The sequence below is a fragment of the Vombatus ursinus genome, unplaced genomic scaffold (assembly GCF_900497805.2).
Source record: "Vombatus ursinus unplaced genomic scaffold, bare-nosed wombat genome assembly UNPS02014818.1, whole genome shotgun sequence".
In the NCBI taxonomy this organism is placed as follows: domain Eukaryota; kingdom Metazoa; phylum Chordata; class Mammalia; order Diprotodontia; family Vombatidae; genus Vombatus; species Vombatus ursinus.
In genome coordinates, this window is record NW_020954596.1 from 53,337 (window position 1) to 69,770 (window position 16,434).

The 16,434-nt window shown below is 41.3% G+C and overlaps 7 non-coding genes across 7 annotated transcripts; 4 read left to right on the forward strand and 3 right to left on the reverse strand.

The window, feature by feature from the left end:
- Positions 1 to 4,214: 4,214 nt before the first annotated feature.
- Positions 4,215 to 4,288, reverse strand: TRNAN-GUU. The gene has a single exon. It is a non-coding gene; the product is annotated as a tRNA-Asn (tRNA).
- Positions 4,289 to 4,765: 477 nt separating this feature from the next.
- Positions 4,766 to 4,839, forward strand: TRNAN-GUU. The gene has a single exon. It is a non-coding gene; the product is annotated as a tRNA-Asn (tRNA).
- Positions 4,840 to 6,790: 1,951 nt separating this feature from the next.
- TRNAA-UGC lies at positions 6,791 to 6,862 on the forward strand. The gene has a single exon. It is a non-coding gene; the product is annotated as a tRNA-Ala (tRNA).
- A 2,318-nt stretch (positions 6,863 to 9,180) lies between these two features.
- TRNAA-UGC lies at positions 9,181 to 9,252 on the forward strand. The gene has a single exon. It is a non-coding gene; the product is annotated as a tRNA-Ala (tRNA).
- Positions 9,253 to 11,681: 2,429 nt separating this feature from the next.
- TRNAA-AGC lies at positions 11,682 to 11,754 on the reverse strand. Its single transcript has one exon. It is a non-coding gene; the product is annotated as a tRNA-Ala (tRNA).
- A 1,808-nt stretch (positions 11,755 to 13,562) lies between these two features.
- On the forward strand, positions 13,563 to 13,636 carry TRNAT-AGU. The gene has a single exon. It is a non-coding gene; the product is annotated as a tRNA-Thr (tRNA).
- A 1,468-nt stretch (positions 13,637 to 15,104) lies between these two features.
- Positions 15,105 to 15,178, reverse strand: TRNAT-AGU. The gene has a single exon. It is a non-coding gene; the product is annotated as a tRNA-Thr (tRNA).
- Between the last annotated feature and the right edge of the window lie 1,256 nt (positions 15,179 to 16,434).

A 16,434-nucleotide genomic window follows, 5' to 3' on the forward strand; every position in this document is an offset into this window, starting at 1 on the left:
CTGTAATTCAAAGCCATCAACAACCAGATGTCTTCTTTCCTTCTCTTCCCTATCTCAATCTTAAGAATAGGATGAGGAAGAGAGGTTACTGAACAGCAGTGCTAACAAAAAAAAGAACTTTTTTTTTAAAAGTGCAAACTCTATGAATTATTACTGATAAGATCAAGGTTCAGAGCAGTGATAAAATATTTTCCCAGTTTAGTAATTTTGAAGTATAGTTTGGTTTATCGATCTTGCTCTCAATAAAATCTGGGGCCAACCTCTGAAAAGAGAGCAATGGAAGATACATGAGGGCTAAGGAGCTTAAGCATGGTCCTAGAGGTGGTAGGGAGGAATAATGTCAAGGGTACAGGTGGAGGGATAGAGAGTAATAGGCATAACTCTCCTCTTATAGAAAGAAAGGAAGAGGGTAATACTTCTGAGGTTGGAGGCATGGAGGGGCTAAGGAAGCTCTTTTTTGGAAGGCCTCCATATTCTTAGTAAAGTAGAAGCTTCTACTTTCTGTGTGTGTGTGTGTGTGTGTTGGAGGGGCTAGTATGTAAGGGAGTGTAGTGAATGTTGGAATGGAATTGGTATCTAGAGGAGGAGAGAAAAAGTATAAAACTTGCTGCATGGGGGGTTGAGATAAGGAGTCACTAAGAATAGATAAAAAGGTTTATCAAGCACCAGAGACAGAAATTATAGTCATGCACTGATAATGAGTGAAATCCGCTCAATTTTGCAGTTTTCTCCAACAATATTCAGAAGTGGTGAAGGAAGACTGGACAAATCACAAGGCTAGCTTTGCTTTGAGTGAGGCTTGGTGTTCTCTTCTCCTCAAAATCATAAGAAATGTTCTTGCAAGTAGATGACACTTGAAAAAGCTACTATAGTCATTAAACATATAGTCTCAATCTTGGACAAGAATTCACAGCTAATTTACTGTTATTCCATGTCTTAGACAACAAGTCACACAGTGACACATAGGAATCTAGAATCCAGAACTTTTTGTCCAGTGTTATCTAATCTTTGGAGTCAGGCTACCCCTCCAGGGAGCACCAACAAACAAATGATGCAACAAACAAGATGACTACATACAGTCAGTCTATAAACTCTTCCAAGTGTCCAACTGTTTCTAGAATACAGGCTTGGGTATGATTATAGTTACCATCCCTCCATACCTTCCACATAGTGGGAAATAAATGTTTCATGAGTCTTAGACAATAGTCTGAGAAACACAGGGCTAGAGAACAAATATGATTTGTTTCTCTTTTTATGTTCCAGTTGATGGTTCCTGTCTGGTGTTACTGGCAGGTGAAGATATTACGAATGACACAACCCACTCTAAGGGACTCAGAGTTTGGCATGGAATTAACTGCTTTTGAGGAAGACCCAATGATTTAGCTCAATGGATAAGACACTCATAAAATCAGGTTGGATAATTGAGTTAGGATTCACAAATATCTTAATGGTCTAGGAGACTGTAACATATCTAAAAAGATGAAATATCATGGGCCAAAAAAAGAGATAAAGTCTTACACTTGGGTTAAAAATCAATTTGGTAATTATAAAATGAAGCTTATATAACTAAATAGCAGTTCATTTTAAAGAGATTGAAGGGATTTGAAAGAGGCTGGACACTAGAAATATGTGTCTGCTGGTATAAATAAATCCTGTGGTCTGTAATTGTGTCTGAAAGGGCAGTCTGCCTCCCTGGATGCTAAAGGAGAGGGAGAACTGAAACCACGTAAGAAACAAGAAACCTTAACTAGCTGTGTAACCCTGGGCAAGTCACTTAACCCAGATCACCTCGAAAAGAAAGGAAAAGAAAAGAAAAGAAAAGAAAGAAAAGATCCATCTACCTAGGGGAAGTTGTGAGGAAAAGGTAAAGTAGAGCCACAACTGCTGCAGGTTCCTGACTGCCTTGTGCCAATTGGCATGCTTTAAGAGTGTGGAGCTGAGGATATTCTGACTGGGATACAGAGACCGTATAATTGAGATGAGTGCAAGACAAACAGGGACGTGTAGAGGCTGCAGCCAGTTGTGCTACAGAGATAAAGCCCACTGAAGTCTACCTCTTCCTACTGCCCTCTTTTTCTATATCTAAGGAAAACCAAATCTCCTTTAGAGGCAACTAAGTGTTGCACTGGATAGAGGCCTGGGTCTGAGGCCAGAAAGACTGAATTCAAATCCAACCTTGGACCCTTACTAGCTATGTCACCCTTGACAAGTCAATTAACCTCTGTCTGCCTCAGTTTTCTACCTCCCAAGGCTGTTGTAAGCATCAAATAAAGCATTTAGTATAGTGTCTAGCACATGTGTTTAATAAATGCTTGTTCCCTCAATCCCTTCAACAAGTCTTGTTTCTTAGGAGCCTCTTTGCTTTTACTTCTACCAGTTGTTCTAAAAACCAACCAACCAACCAGTTTTGTCTAAGTTCCAATTGACCTTATTACTGTACTTAATTGTGTATATGTTGAAGTATCCAGGGAAAGAGGGATAGATTTATACAATTGTTGGAAATATTGCCAGCATGAGGGCTCAGAGTTAGAATGAAATGAGATGTCATGACTTCATATTTTATGGCTTTTCCAAATGAGAGAGTATGTATATATACCTAGACCAGGGGTAGGAAACCTGTGGCCTCCAGGCCAGTGCAGCCACGAGGCTGTAGGTTTCCCACCTCTGACCTAGATCCATTAAACCTTAGGCCTTCCTGATAAGGCAAAGGAAGGAGAGCTAAAAAGGGTTCTAAGTGGCTTAGAGTTTTATTTTCTGTAGCAGTTGTCTCAGGCAACTTTCCTCCCCATTGTTTCTCCCCCACAGAATTGAAAAGCAACCCATTCTCACGTGGAAAGGCAAGCAACCAGAATGTTGAAGGGCCTTTTAATGTTGGGATTTGCCAAAGACAATGGGGGTGTTTAACCTGGAGAAGATAGATCAAGGATGTGATCACTGCTTTCACGTATTTGAAGGGTGTTACATGGAAGAAGGATTTGATTTGTATTATTTTGCCCCACAATGCAAAACCAGGAGCTATGAGTAGAAATTTTCAAGAGGCAAATATAAGATTGATGACAAGATAAACTTTCTAGCAATTATACATTCTCTAATGTGAATTGGGCTGGCTTAGGAGGGCATGGTTTCCCTAGCTTTGATGGTCTGATAAGTCTCCTAGCTTGTTTGGGATTTCATTGGAGGTATGGGTTGGACTGGACAACCTCTTTAGACATAGTAACAAAACTTTCCAACTCTCAAATTATATGATTCTGTATGGTTTTCATTTCTGGGCAGCACATTTGAAAAACAGCTTAATGAGCAGAAAGTGATCCTGAGGAGGGAAACTAAGAAATAAACATAAGGGCCTTGAAAATCCATAGAAGGAAACAACAAATTTAGGCTCAATTGAAGGAAAACTTCCTAATAATTAATGCTATTCACTAGAGCGTATGTCCCACCCTGGAATGTAGTGTAATCTGTTTCTCTTCACAGTGGTCAGCTATGTTGTAGGCAGGAGGTCCTTTCCAAATCCCAAATTCTCCAGTATTACCTCCAGAATGCAAAATCTATGTGATGGTGGCTCCATGAAAGTTTACTTTATGTGGCAGCATACAAATAGGGACAAAAAGATACAATGTTTGATCTTGAGGTGGGAAGCAATAGAGTGCCACTGGAGGCTTTTGAGTAGAAGAATCCATATATTGGCAACAGAGGGAAGGATATAGTGGCCACTGGAAGAACCGTAGAGACGTTGCTGAGATGGAATACATACAACAGTCGGAGGGGTAACAAAACAAAACAAAACAAAACAAAAACCCCTTAAAGAATTCAAAATCTCCCAGATCTATCATGCCCATAACTGTTTGTCCTTGTTCCCTTAAGGGAACAGTTTTTTTTTTTTATTTAAATATTCATTTTTTATTAAAAACTAGGCAGTTTTTTTTTTTTAAACACTTTTGATCAGCCATTCCTCTTTCCAATTCTGGTCATTACACTGTCTTCTTCAGGGTCCCACAAGGTCTTTACTAATGGTTAACTTCCTTGAACAGCTTCGTATTGTTATGTAAAGTGTTGTAACAAAAGTCTAGAAGTCTGGAGGAGCTGGGAAAGAGAAGTAAGTGGAAAGAGCGAAAGAAGACCTTTTGTGTTGGAAGAGTCAGAACTAGAGAAGTACATTTGAGAATCGACGACGTTAGGAGTGGAACTGGAAATTAATACAACGATCTTAAATGTTACGTCCCTGGGTGGGCTTGAACCACCAACCTTTCGGTTAACAGCCGAACGCGCTAACCGATTGCGCCACAGAGACCTCGCTGCCCAGAACTTTTACCAGACCAAGTAGGATAATTTCCCTCCCTGCCCCTCTAAAGCAAACTAACAATAAAACAGGGCAACAGAGTCCCTCCAGTGCGTACAAGCTTCAGAGTCATCATTTTGAATAAACGTAATCCGCCAAAATACCAAGAAGGAATCAAAGGATTCGTCTCCCTCCTGAGACCTAGAGATACGATTACGTAGCCACATAGATTTTCATTACTGTATTTTCATTCCAACCAGAAAAAAAGAAAACCATCAATCTCGCCTTCCTGGTCCCTCCCCATTCTTTCCCTCCCATAGTCTGGTCACAGTCCGTCGGCTTCTCTAGGTATGTATTTGTTCCAGGTTTCGAACACAATCATGCGAATCTTACAGGTTTCTCGGGGTTCACGCTCATCTCAGGACACTTTAGGGAACCAGGATTCCGGTTTTTGTTTTAATAAATTCTGCTTTTAGAATATTTGCCGTGGTCTCTGTGGCGCAATCGGTTAGCGCGTTCGGCTGTTAACCGAAAGACTGGTGGTTCGAGCCCACCCAGGGGCGTGTAGTTTTAAAAACCATGGAGACCGTTAAAGAACTCTTACCGTTAGAGGGTTTTAGTCACAAACCTCAAAGATTGGGAAAAATTATGAAGGGAGACTAGGAGAGTGGTATGCTCTTGATGTGGAAAAAGGAGGAAGAAATAGGGGGAAAACAGTATTAAAGCTGCTGAGAGTTACAGACAGCGGTGAGGACCAAAAGTTATGCATTTGAGGAGACCAGACACTGCCTCCCAAGGTGTTACAGAAGATATCTTTGAAGTTCTGTGGATTCTCTATCTGTCCTAGCTCTTCAACCTGTCTCCTCTTCCTTCCCAGAGTCACTATCCCATCGCCTCTCATTCAAGTCCTCAGTACCACCCATCTAGGCTATTTTCATCGTGTAGTAGCAGGTCTTCAGGTCTCCAAACTGTGCCTTTCCCTTAGCTGTTGCAATTATCATTCTTATTCATATATTTGGGTACCACACTTCTGCTTAAAAAAAAAAATCATGGCTCCTGATTCTTTTTTGAGAACATTTCAAATTGTGTATCTTTGTTTTCCTCTTCACCTCCCCCCTACCCCAATTTAATTTCGTTCTCTCAGTGTCTCAAAGGAACCAGTTGAGTCTGGAGTAAAGACCTTAGCTCAAGTCTGACCTCAGATTACTCTGTGGTCCTGGGCAAGTCACCTAACCTCTCTCAGCCCCAGTTTCCCTAACTGCAAAATGGAGATCATAATAGTACCTACCTACCAGAGTTGCTGTGAGGATCAAACCGTTAATACTCATAAAAGTATCTAGCAAGTAGTAGGTGCTTAACAAATGCTTGTTTCCTTCCTTTCTCCCACAAAAGAGTAACTCAGAGTCCAGAGGATAGGAAGTGAAAAAAATGAGGTAAATTCTCCCTCTGCCTGAAATCTGGGAGCTTAACCTCTAGGTTCCTTTGAGAATATAAGTGAATGCTAGAGAGGAAACGTGAGAAGTAGGTCCAAGCAACCTTGGAGATGTAGAGTACAGGATTTGTATGTATGAGGCTGCCATTTGATAAGTAGTATTTCCATCTGCTTTTGCTTTGGTTTCTTTAGGGACTTGAATTTGTCCAGCATTGCAAGATGAGTCTTAATTTTCTGCCTCTCAAGTTCTTTCTTTTCCCACTATATCAGCACAGAAGGAGGGCATCTATCCCAAACTTCAGAAAAGTTAAAAGGTAAGTAAAGTCTCTGAACCTTCTCTGAGTCAGCCCCTTGGCATGAGGACTTGGAGTCTAGTATCCCATTTCAGTTCTAATAGAACTTAAACATCATTTCCTTGGAGGACGAAGGAATTCTTTTGAAATATACTTTTAGTATTACTGATTAGATCTGCTCTAAAGCTCATGAAGATTTGATCTCTACTGTGATTTGGAAGAAATAGTAGTGTGGATCAAAAACCAAGCATATGAGCCAAAAGGGATATTACTTGTTTAAACAAGGGTCAACAGCTCACCTCCTGACAAAGAAGTGATTGATTTTAAGTGAGGAGAGACGGAGAGACTCAGACAAAGATATTGCCAGACTATACAGACGTGTAATAAGGGTTTTATTTTTTTCTAACTTTGTTGTTTAATATTTGTTGGGGGTGGTGGTGGAGAAGTAGTGAGAAGGACAGATGCTCCCCCCCAATATTTTTATTTAATTAAATATTTCCCAATTACATGTACAAAAAGTGTTAACATTCATTTTAAAAAATTTTGAGTTCCAAATTCTCTTCCTTCCTCCTTTGTCTCCCCACTCCTTGAGAAGGCGAGCAATTTGATATTGAATAATCTGTGAATTCATGCAAAGCGTAGTTCCGTATTATACAGGTTGTGAAAGAAAACAGAAATAAAAAACTAAGAAAAATGAAGTACAAAAAGTATGGTTCGATCTGTATTTAGACTCCATCAGTTCTTTTTCCGGAGGTGGATAGCATTTTTCATCATAAACTTACTGAGGTTGGGGATATAGCTCAGTGGTAGAGCGCACGCTTTGCATGTGTGAGGCCCCGGGTTCGATCCCCGGTATCTCCATCGGTTTTTTCCAGGATTCATCTCAATTTCTGGGTCTTATCCATCTATAATCAAGCTGTTTTTCTAGAGGAGATTTCTCTGGCCAGGCGGCTCCCCTCTGAATACTCATTCAGGGTTAGGAAAACTAGAAATTTAGGAAAGACAGTGCAACGAAGAACTTCATTAGTTCCACTGAATCACAGTTCATCTCAACTGGTAGGCTCTCCATCAAACAGCACTGCTGCACCATCCAATACTTGGAACCAATAGAGAAATTTCGAATGCACTATACTTTCCACATATGTCCTTCGGACACGGTTCCGTGTTACTCTCTAGAACGGTTAGATCAGTTCACAACTCCACTTTAGTCTGAATTAGTGAGGACAGATTTTTTATTAAAAAATGCTTGTTAATTAAAAATAATGAATAATAAATTTTAACATAATCATTCTTGGGCCTCAGTTTCATCATCTGTAAAGTGAAAGGAGTGGACTGCATTATTTGTAAGGTTCTTTCCCTCTCTAAATTGTTATGTTTTTATGAAGTGTTGAGAGGTAGTGCAAGGTAGTAGGTAAAAATCGGGTCTCATAGTTAGGAAGACTGCTTCCAGTGTCCTATCTTTCACACATTGTAGCTTTGTGACCCTATCTATACACTTCTCAGTGTCCCAGACACATCCAAAAGACCCTAAGTCCAGGATTTTAAATTTATTATGTTCTTTAAAGAAAAACAATAGGGAAGAGATCCATGAATGTGACCACAATACTCTTCTTCTGCGTGTATGGAAACACTCATGCATGTTGATGCTTGTCAGGGTTTTTTTTTTTTTTTTCAAGTAATAAAAAATGAATATTTAAATCAAAAAAGGAAACAAAGGAAAAGTGAATTAGATTTTTCTGAGCACTGCTCCTACTATGCTGGTGCATTCTGGGGGTTCTGTTTCTCTATGTTTTACATTTGAATGCATTTTGCTTCATAAGTGTCCTTCTACTGTCAGAGATTGTACCGTCACATGGATTTGAATGGTCAAGTTTGGTTTAAGATACAGTCTATTTGTTTGTGCTCTTCAAGCCCACCTAGGAACCTGAGTTAGCCTCTTGAAAGTAGTTACTACCGAGCAAAGAAAATATAGAATTCCCCATTCATTTTCCTACATCTTGCTTTATCCTGCTTTTGCTTTATCCTGATGGCTTCAATTTTTCTCATTTCAGCAATTTCATTCCAAGGCTTCAACTCCTTAAAGTGATTCCCATATTTATATCTCTGGTCCTAATTTCTCTTCTGCATTACAGAGACACAAATACTTTCCTGCATGATGTACTCATCAGGTTGTACCCTCTCTTCAAAAAACAAAAATAAAAACTTAATCCTTTCAAAAGCGAGGTCATTGTCTAACCTTTCTCACTTCTACCTACTCTCTCGTGCTCCTCATTCTGACCCCACCATCTATCTTTGGCACCACCATACACTAAGCCTCTCCATAAAATGTTTCCATTACAAATGTTCGTGTGGATTATCTGTGCCCAGAACTGTGTTGGAGACTTCTGAGCTTATTTTGGTCTTATCAGTCACAGTTGGACACCATACCTTGGCCCCAACGTAATGATCTTATTTTGGGAGAATGGACAACAACCAACCAACCAACCAGTCAACCAATTAACCAACCTTAAAACGATTGAAATGTGGAGAGAGAAGAGGAGATGTGAATAATGTGAAGATCCTTCTGTAGGGAGAGGACATTATAGAGAGAGTGTGATGTCCTTGAAACAGAAAGGGTTTGGGATTTGAGGTGAGGTATGGTCAATGCTTTTTAAAATAGAGAATTCCAGGTAAAAACTAAATAATGTAGATATGGGAGAATTGGAAAATCTGGAGAATGGTGATGTCAAAGAAGAGACCTTTGACTTTTCTCTCTCCTCCACCTCTCATGTCTAATTACATATCAGATTTTGGGGATTCTCCCTTGGCCAAGTCTCTAAAATCTAGTCTCTAATTTGTTCCGTAGCAAACAGTGACCTGGACTGTGCAAGAGGTCTTCCCGTCGCCAGCCTATTCTCCTCTCTGCTGCAAGAGAAAGAAAAAAGTTCCTATGCTCAAATATCTTCAGGACTTCATTGCTTTCCATTTCTAAGTGAAAGAAACAATAAAAATAAATAAAATAAAAAGATAATGTGGGAGCGTACATTCAGGGGCAGAAAAAGAGATGAAGAATTTGTTGATTGTTGGAGTACAAATAGTATTGGGATCTCTTTGAGAGACACCACTCATCCCACACCATCCTTTCTGAGAAAATAGGTAAGAACCAGATGGAAATATAACGAAAAGGTACTGTTAAGTTCGGGGATATAGCTCAGTGGTAGAGCGCACGCTTTGCATGTGTGAGGCCCCGGGTTCGATCCCCGGTAACTCCATCGGTTTTTCCCAGATTCATCTCAATTTCTGGGTCTTATCCATCTCTAATCAAGCTGTTCTCGGGCCAGGCGGCTCCCCTCTGAATACTTACTCAGGGTTAGGAAAATAAGGAACTGTAGGAAAGACAGTGCAAGAAAGAGCTTCATTAGTTCCACTGAATCACAATTCATCTCAACTGGTAGGCTCTCCATCAAACAGCACTGCTGCACCATCCGATACTTGGAACCAATAGTTACAGAAATTTTGAATGCTAGGGGATAAGTTCACTTACTTTGGCACTATACTTTCCACATATGTCCATGTCATCATCTGTGGTGAGATTGAGGCACTCATTGCCAGAGCTAGCTCAGCGTTTGGGAGACTCCGAAAGCCTGTGAGAGAAAAGCTATTAGGGTGCATACCAAACTGAAGGTCTACAGAGCAGTTGTGCTGACTTCATTGTTGTGTGCCTGTGAAACCTGGACAGTATACTAGTTCCACTCCAGAAAATTGAACCACTTCCATTGGAATTATCTTAGAATGGTTCTGAAGATTACCTGGCCATCTATAAGGTACGGGACACTGAGGTCCTCTCGCGAGCTGAACTGCCAAGCATTCAAACTCTACTGAAAAGAGTGCAACTTCGATAAAGCTGGCCCCCTAGCTCGAATGTCAAACTTGCGTTTACCTAAAAGACTATTTTATGGAGAAATGGCACAAGGCAAGCGCTTGTACAGAGGGCAGGAGAAGCGGTACAAGGCCTCTCAGGGCCCTTCTGAAGAACTTCAGTATCGATTTTGAGACGTGGGAGAAGTTGGCAAAGGACCACCCAGCATGACATACTCACATCAAAGCAGGCTCTGTGGTCTTTGAGCAAAGCAGAATCGCAGTAGAACAAAGGAAACTTGAGATGCGCAAATGTAGAGACATCTCTCTCCCAAATATTCAAACGGACTATTTGTGTCTGACCTGTTAGAACCTTCCAAGCCCGTATGCGTCTGTCGGCTACAGTCAAACACATTATATCTTGCCCCCAACATGTTGATGCTTCGGTGTCGAATACCAACAGTAAACGGCACAGAGCTGCTTCTGTGGCGAGGTTCCCTCCAGAGAGTTCAGGGTGTCCCGTTGTCCAGGACTCTAAAGCAGGAAGTCTCACGACGACAAGCCGCTGAGGCTGATTATTCTGTGTAGTGATGTTTCTGGTTACAAATGGTTCGATCCTTTTTCCTGAGAACTCACTTGTGGTCCATCAGCAGACTTCCTCTTATCCCACGGAAAACGTCTTCACGTGTGCAAGGAAGAGTGACATTTAGGTGATGAGGTGGATAAGTGGTTAGAGAGATGAACTTGCACACCCATTATGTTGCCCACGTCTGGATGTCGTTCCTGTTGCTATATAAAGTCGTCGAGACACCCAGGAAGTTATATCACTTCTACATTCCTGAGATTCGGTGGAGCCAAAAAGCACACTGGAGAAGCGATAGATTGATCTTCAGACGGACTTTCCTTTCGGGGACGCCTTTCTTCTTCTGATAGGGAGGAGTGGGAACCGGTCGGCTGACCCACACCCAATATTCGGGTCTCGATCAGAGTTAAGTAAGGAAATCAAAACTGGAGAATGCAGGCATCGATTCCGCTAATTCTCGCTTAAGATAGGCGAGTGCTTTTCCATTTTAGCTAATCTGTTGACAAGTTAGTCCCAACAGAATACAGAAGTACGTCTCGGAACCGCCCATTCTCACAAAGATCGCTGTTAAAAATAGTGTAGTTGCCTTTAAGGAGGAAATCACTTTCGATCACTTAAACGACTTCACCCATCTGAAGTAAAATGCCCTTATAAGTACAAAGGTATATGAGGATCTTGAGGCAAGAGGTGGCGGAATGGCTAAAGGCAACGGACTGCGAAAGCAATTAGGCGCCGCTGGCTGGTTCAGTGGATACAGTGCTGGGCCTTGAGTCTAGAAGACTAAAATTCAAAATCGGGCCTCGGACATTTACTTAGCTCTATGGACCTGGGGAGTCTCTCAACTTCTGTCTTCCTCGATTGTGAAACAGTGACAATAACAGCACCTCCCTCCAACGGTTTTTGCGAGGATCAAAAGGGATAATATTTGTAAAGTGCTTAGCACGTGCTTGGTACCTCGTAGGCTCTTAATAAGTGCTTGTTTCTGTCCTGTATTCCATTGTCCCTCGGCAAGCACGTATGAAGTTTTTGCTCTCGCTCTTCCCAGCGGCTTATTTCTGTCTTCCTGAATTTCCATTAGGAGCATTTGCTGAGGACTAAATAGAATAACCTATTCTTGAAGCTGGGAAGGACATTGGAGGAAGAAGCAGGGTGTTCCTAAGGGCCTGATTCCTGTCGAGCCGCCTTTCTCCTGGAAGTATGGAGGAACGGGAAAGGAAAGAGTCTGATGACCTATATGTAAGGAGATGGAGGAAGCAAAATTGGAGGATGCGGGCATCGATCCCGCTACCTCTCGCATGCTAAGCGAGCGCTCTACCATTTGAGCTAATCCCCCTTCCTGATTAGGGTGGGGCAATCTATATCTAACTGAATTTAGAAGGCCATACGCCATAGTGTTTGACCTGTCTATTTCTGAGAATCTAAAACCAAAAGAATTGTGGTAGGTAGGGGAGATTAGAGACCTGAGGAAAAACAGGGGTGGAGGAAAGCTTTGGGAGGGGCAAGTATACACAGAGTCGTGGGTAGTCTTGAAGGTAATGACTGACTTCGGGGGGCCCAGCCTTTCTAGGAATCCTCTTCTGGAGTCCGTGAGGAATCCTTGGGGGACGAAGCATCTTAGGTGGATTTCGAGTGATTCGTCCCTAGGACTACAAGGCCTCCTCCTTAATTTGAGGTATGTCCAGGTACTGTGTGAAATGTGTGTTTAATAAACTGGAGAAACTTCTTTTCCCTGTAGACTTTTGCTCATGTCTCCATCTCAACTTCTACTGACAAATTATTGTCCTGGGTTTAAACAAGCATCAACGTTAGTGACTCCACAATTTATTAACAGTGGAACAAGCAATATAGCAGACATAAATACTCGTTTTCCATGTATCACCTGTGACAAAGGTCACAAAGTCACTTTCAACCATCTACAAACTGCTGCCTTCTCATTTCTGAAAAGACAGTCCCACAATTCAATTCTGCATTAGCCAGTTCAAGTCTCTTCTCAAGAATTCTCTTGTTCTTTGGAACTGTAAGGGTTAAATTGAGTCCTCTGAAGATAGAACCTCTCATAGTCTTTTTTCTTTATCTTCAGCCACCATATATAAACATTCTCTCCAGAATAATGGTTAGATTCCGGATAAACAGCCACTCCGAATTTTTGTTGCCTTTTAAAGATAGAGCAACAGTATTGACAGTCTCTGTGGGTGAGCTATTGAAATTTATGTTACTTGTGTAACTTGATGGTGAAAGTCATTCATATTTTTGGGTCCCAGAGAGCAGCATCAGGTGTGGGAAGGAAAGAGAATAATAAATAGCTAACAGTTTATATTGGGCTTACCCTAGTGTCAGGCACTTTGCTTATCACTTTACAATTATTATCTCATTTGAGCCTCACAACACCCCGGGAATGTAGGTGCTATCATCATCATCATCATCATCATCAATCATCATCATCATCATCATCACCATTTTATAGATGAGGGAAGTGGGGCAAACGGAGGTTAAGGGACTGGCCCAGAGTCACATGGCTAATAACTGCCTGAGGCTGAATTTGAACTCAGTTCTTCCTGATTCCAGGCCCAGCACTCTATCCATTAAGCCACCTATAAGCAATAATACATACTATGTGCTAGACATTGTGCTGACTCAGTGCTTTTTTTTTTTTTTTTAACAGAGCTTGTTAGTTTTTCAGGGAGTTTGAATCTGACAAGATAGAAGGGGGAAAATGCATAAAGTTGCCTCAAAATAGAAAGGGCAGATCCTGAGTTCCCCATACCTGAAGGTTTAATTGAATTCATGGCATGTTATTTCTTAAGTGCCTTGTCTGTGCCTTTGCTGGCCAGACGTGCTGTTTGGGGGACTTTCACTCAGCTACTGGATGAAGCATCTTCTCTGTGCTGTCCCTTCGGATGCTGAGAATTTATGGTCATGTAAAGTGGGACCAGGAGAGACAATCAGATGGAAAGGTGTTTCCGAGTTTGAGACTATATTTGATTTGACTTCCTGAGCAATAGGGATGGAATAGGAATCTGTTCTAGGGATGAAACATAAGAAAAAGACCTAACATCTCCTGTACTTCTATATATCGAACATCAACAGAGATGTGTGTGGTTGGATTTTTTTTCCTGTTGATGTAACAGCAGCTAGCATGATGGCTCTGTGGCTTAGTTGGTTAAAGCGCCTGTCTAGTAAACAGGAGATCCTGGGTTCAAATCCCAGCGGGGCCTTGAGTATTTTTATGCCCACAACTTCAGCATTTCCACTCTAATCTCTATGGGACAAGGAGATGAGGGTCTACTTTCTCTGGACCTTAAAAAGGAATTGAGACCAGTCACTTTCTTTAACCTTACCTGCTTAGGCAAATGACTTGAAACTGACCAGCCACATCAATTTGTCTACTTTTAAGTGGCTTGGAAAATTTAAAGTGACAATTTAGGCCTGGTGTAATAAACAATTTCCTAACAATGGAGCCATCCAAAAGTGAAATAGCCTTTCCAGAGTGATAAGAGGTTCTCTTTCTGGAGATGCCCCAAGTAAAATCAGAATTACCACCAGAGGGATAGATTATCTTGGGGGACATTAAGAACCACAATAATTTCACACTTTGATGAACTACCTACCTGGTGGGCTAATATTAGAAAGTCGCCAACGCCTTTTGAAGGACAAATTAAGTATAAGAAACTATGCAAGGACACAGTAAAATGGAAGATCTTATCCAAATGTAGTAACTACTACTTGTTCTTGCATGAGACCTGGTAGTTTTGTCTAAAAGGAATTCTTTCACAATTGTAAAAGTATTTGGTCATTTCCCCTTGTCACCTGACCTGAGAGAAAGTTTTCTTTTAAGTCTGCTGTTGCATTCTAAATACTCTCCTTTCCTCCCTGGGCTGATACCTTTCTTTTGGTATCTCTCCTCTCTTTTGAAACTCCTTACTTATCTATCCTAAATTGCTGCCAATTTGTCGTGCACTTTGAGCAGGACTGAAAGGTTATTTTAAAAATCTAAGCCCTGTGAAGCTGAAAGCAACATTCTTTAACATTGTAGTAACCCAGAGTCATCTGACTTTCAAAAGGTCCCATTGTTCAGACTCTTAACAAGCACAGAAACTGAAACCACAAGAGTAGAGCACAATTAGAAGTCCGTAGCCTTAACCTCTCAACCACCTTATCTCCTGCCAAAGTCTATTTTGGGAACGTTTGGACATCAAGGTGAAGTGCAAGCGAATTAGCTGTGACAGGGGTTTAGAATTTGATAGGAAATATGAGGAAAGTGCACTATCTGCCCTGTATGCTTAAGAACCAAGAGAAATGGGACTTCTTGCATAAATGTCCCGGGTGACCAAACGCTATCTTTAAAGGATCTCCAAATTTCAAAGGGGTCTAAAAGCAGCGGGGAGGATTCCCACCCCCGCCCCCCTTTTCCAGAACCAGCACAAATGGGCCAAGCTGGAGCACGAGAGAAAAACTGCGGGTAAAAGGAGAGACTAGGACGAACAGATGTACTCTGTCAGACCACGAAATGAGAAGTTGTGACCAACAGGAGAGGGACGGCTTGGGAAGGGATATGAATGAACTGCTGTTTTTCGAAATTTAGCTAAGGGACCAGTAGGTCTTGCAGCAGGTATTTCACAGATGTGGGGTTGTATCAAGGAATAGAATTGAGAGAGGAAGAACCGAAGTAAGGGGCAAAAACTAAGGCCCCGCTGGGATTCGAACCCAGGATCTCCTGTTTACTAGACAGGCGCTTTAACCAACTAAGCCACGGAGCCGACGCGAAGAGATGCTTTTGAATCGAGAGTAAAAAAAGCATTGCTCTTTTCTTTGCTGTTTCCTGTAGAGGAGACATTGTTAAGCCATGCAAGGAAGCTTTCCACTTTCACTTGTGAATCATCTCTAATTCAAATTCCTATTCTTTCCCAGTGGCTGAGGAAGCCGGAAGCAAAAACACAATCTCAAACCTGGAAGCACTTCCCTCCTCTTTCCTTCTGGTTGTCTCCCCTACTCCCATTTCACACAATCATAAACTTTCAGCATCGGAAGGGAAGCAGATATGCTTCTTCGTCCACTATGAAGATAAGAAAAAGAAAATAGACTGTGAGAGGTTATATCCTCAGAGAACCAAGTTAACTCTTATCGGGATTAAAAGAATTCTTGGGAGGAGACTAGAATTAGCGCAAGGCAGAATTGAATGGTGGGGCTGTCCTTCCAGAAATGAAGAGAAGAAATGGTTGAAAGTGGCTTTGTGACCTTTCGCACAGCTGATACAGGGGAAATAAATATTTATGTCTGTTGTATTGCTTGTTCCACTGTTAATAAATAGAGTCACTAACATTGATGGTTATTTAAACCCAGGACAGTAGGATGTGAGTAGAAGTTGAGATAGAGAGAGTGATAAGCAAAAGTTTCTCTAATTTGTTAAACATACATTTCTCGAACGACTTGACAATTGCTATTATGCATGAAGAGATTGCAATGCCTTCTCTTTAATCTGAGTTCCAGCAGTGAAGAAATTATTTTGTTTTGGAAAAGACCTGTGATTTTTGTGGGTGTAGGGAACTCCCTGTACTAATCAACTCAGACAAGTGACTCTTCTGGAATTCATACTCTTAATGTGAGAGAAATTGCATGATAGATTGAGAGGGGACTTGCTAGGCTGTTTCTGAAGCGGACTCTGAATAGTAAGTTTCCAATAGCTGACTGTCCTGTAGGGACTCACTGCCTCTATAAGAGGTCGTCTAGGGAAGAAAAATGAATCATAAAGTGAAGATAGTCACTAGTGAACTGACCAATCAAGGAACTGGTCACCACTCAGACACCTTCACTCTTGAACCTTAAAGTCAAGTATGCTATGGTCCATGCAAATGTTGGTATTCTTTTCTTTATTATAGGTGTGCTGAAAAAAAATATCGAAGGAGGACTTTGAGAAAATTGCCGAAAATCTTCAAATATTCTTGTGACCATTAGGAATCTCTTTTTGGCTGATCCAGTATGTGTGTCCCTTTTAACCTCACCATCGCAAGCACCC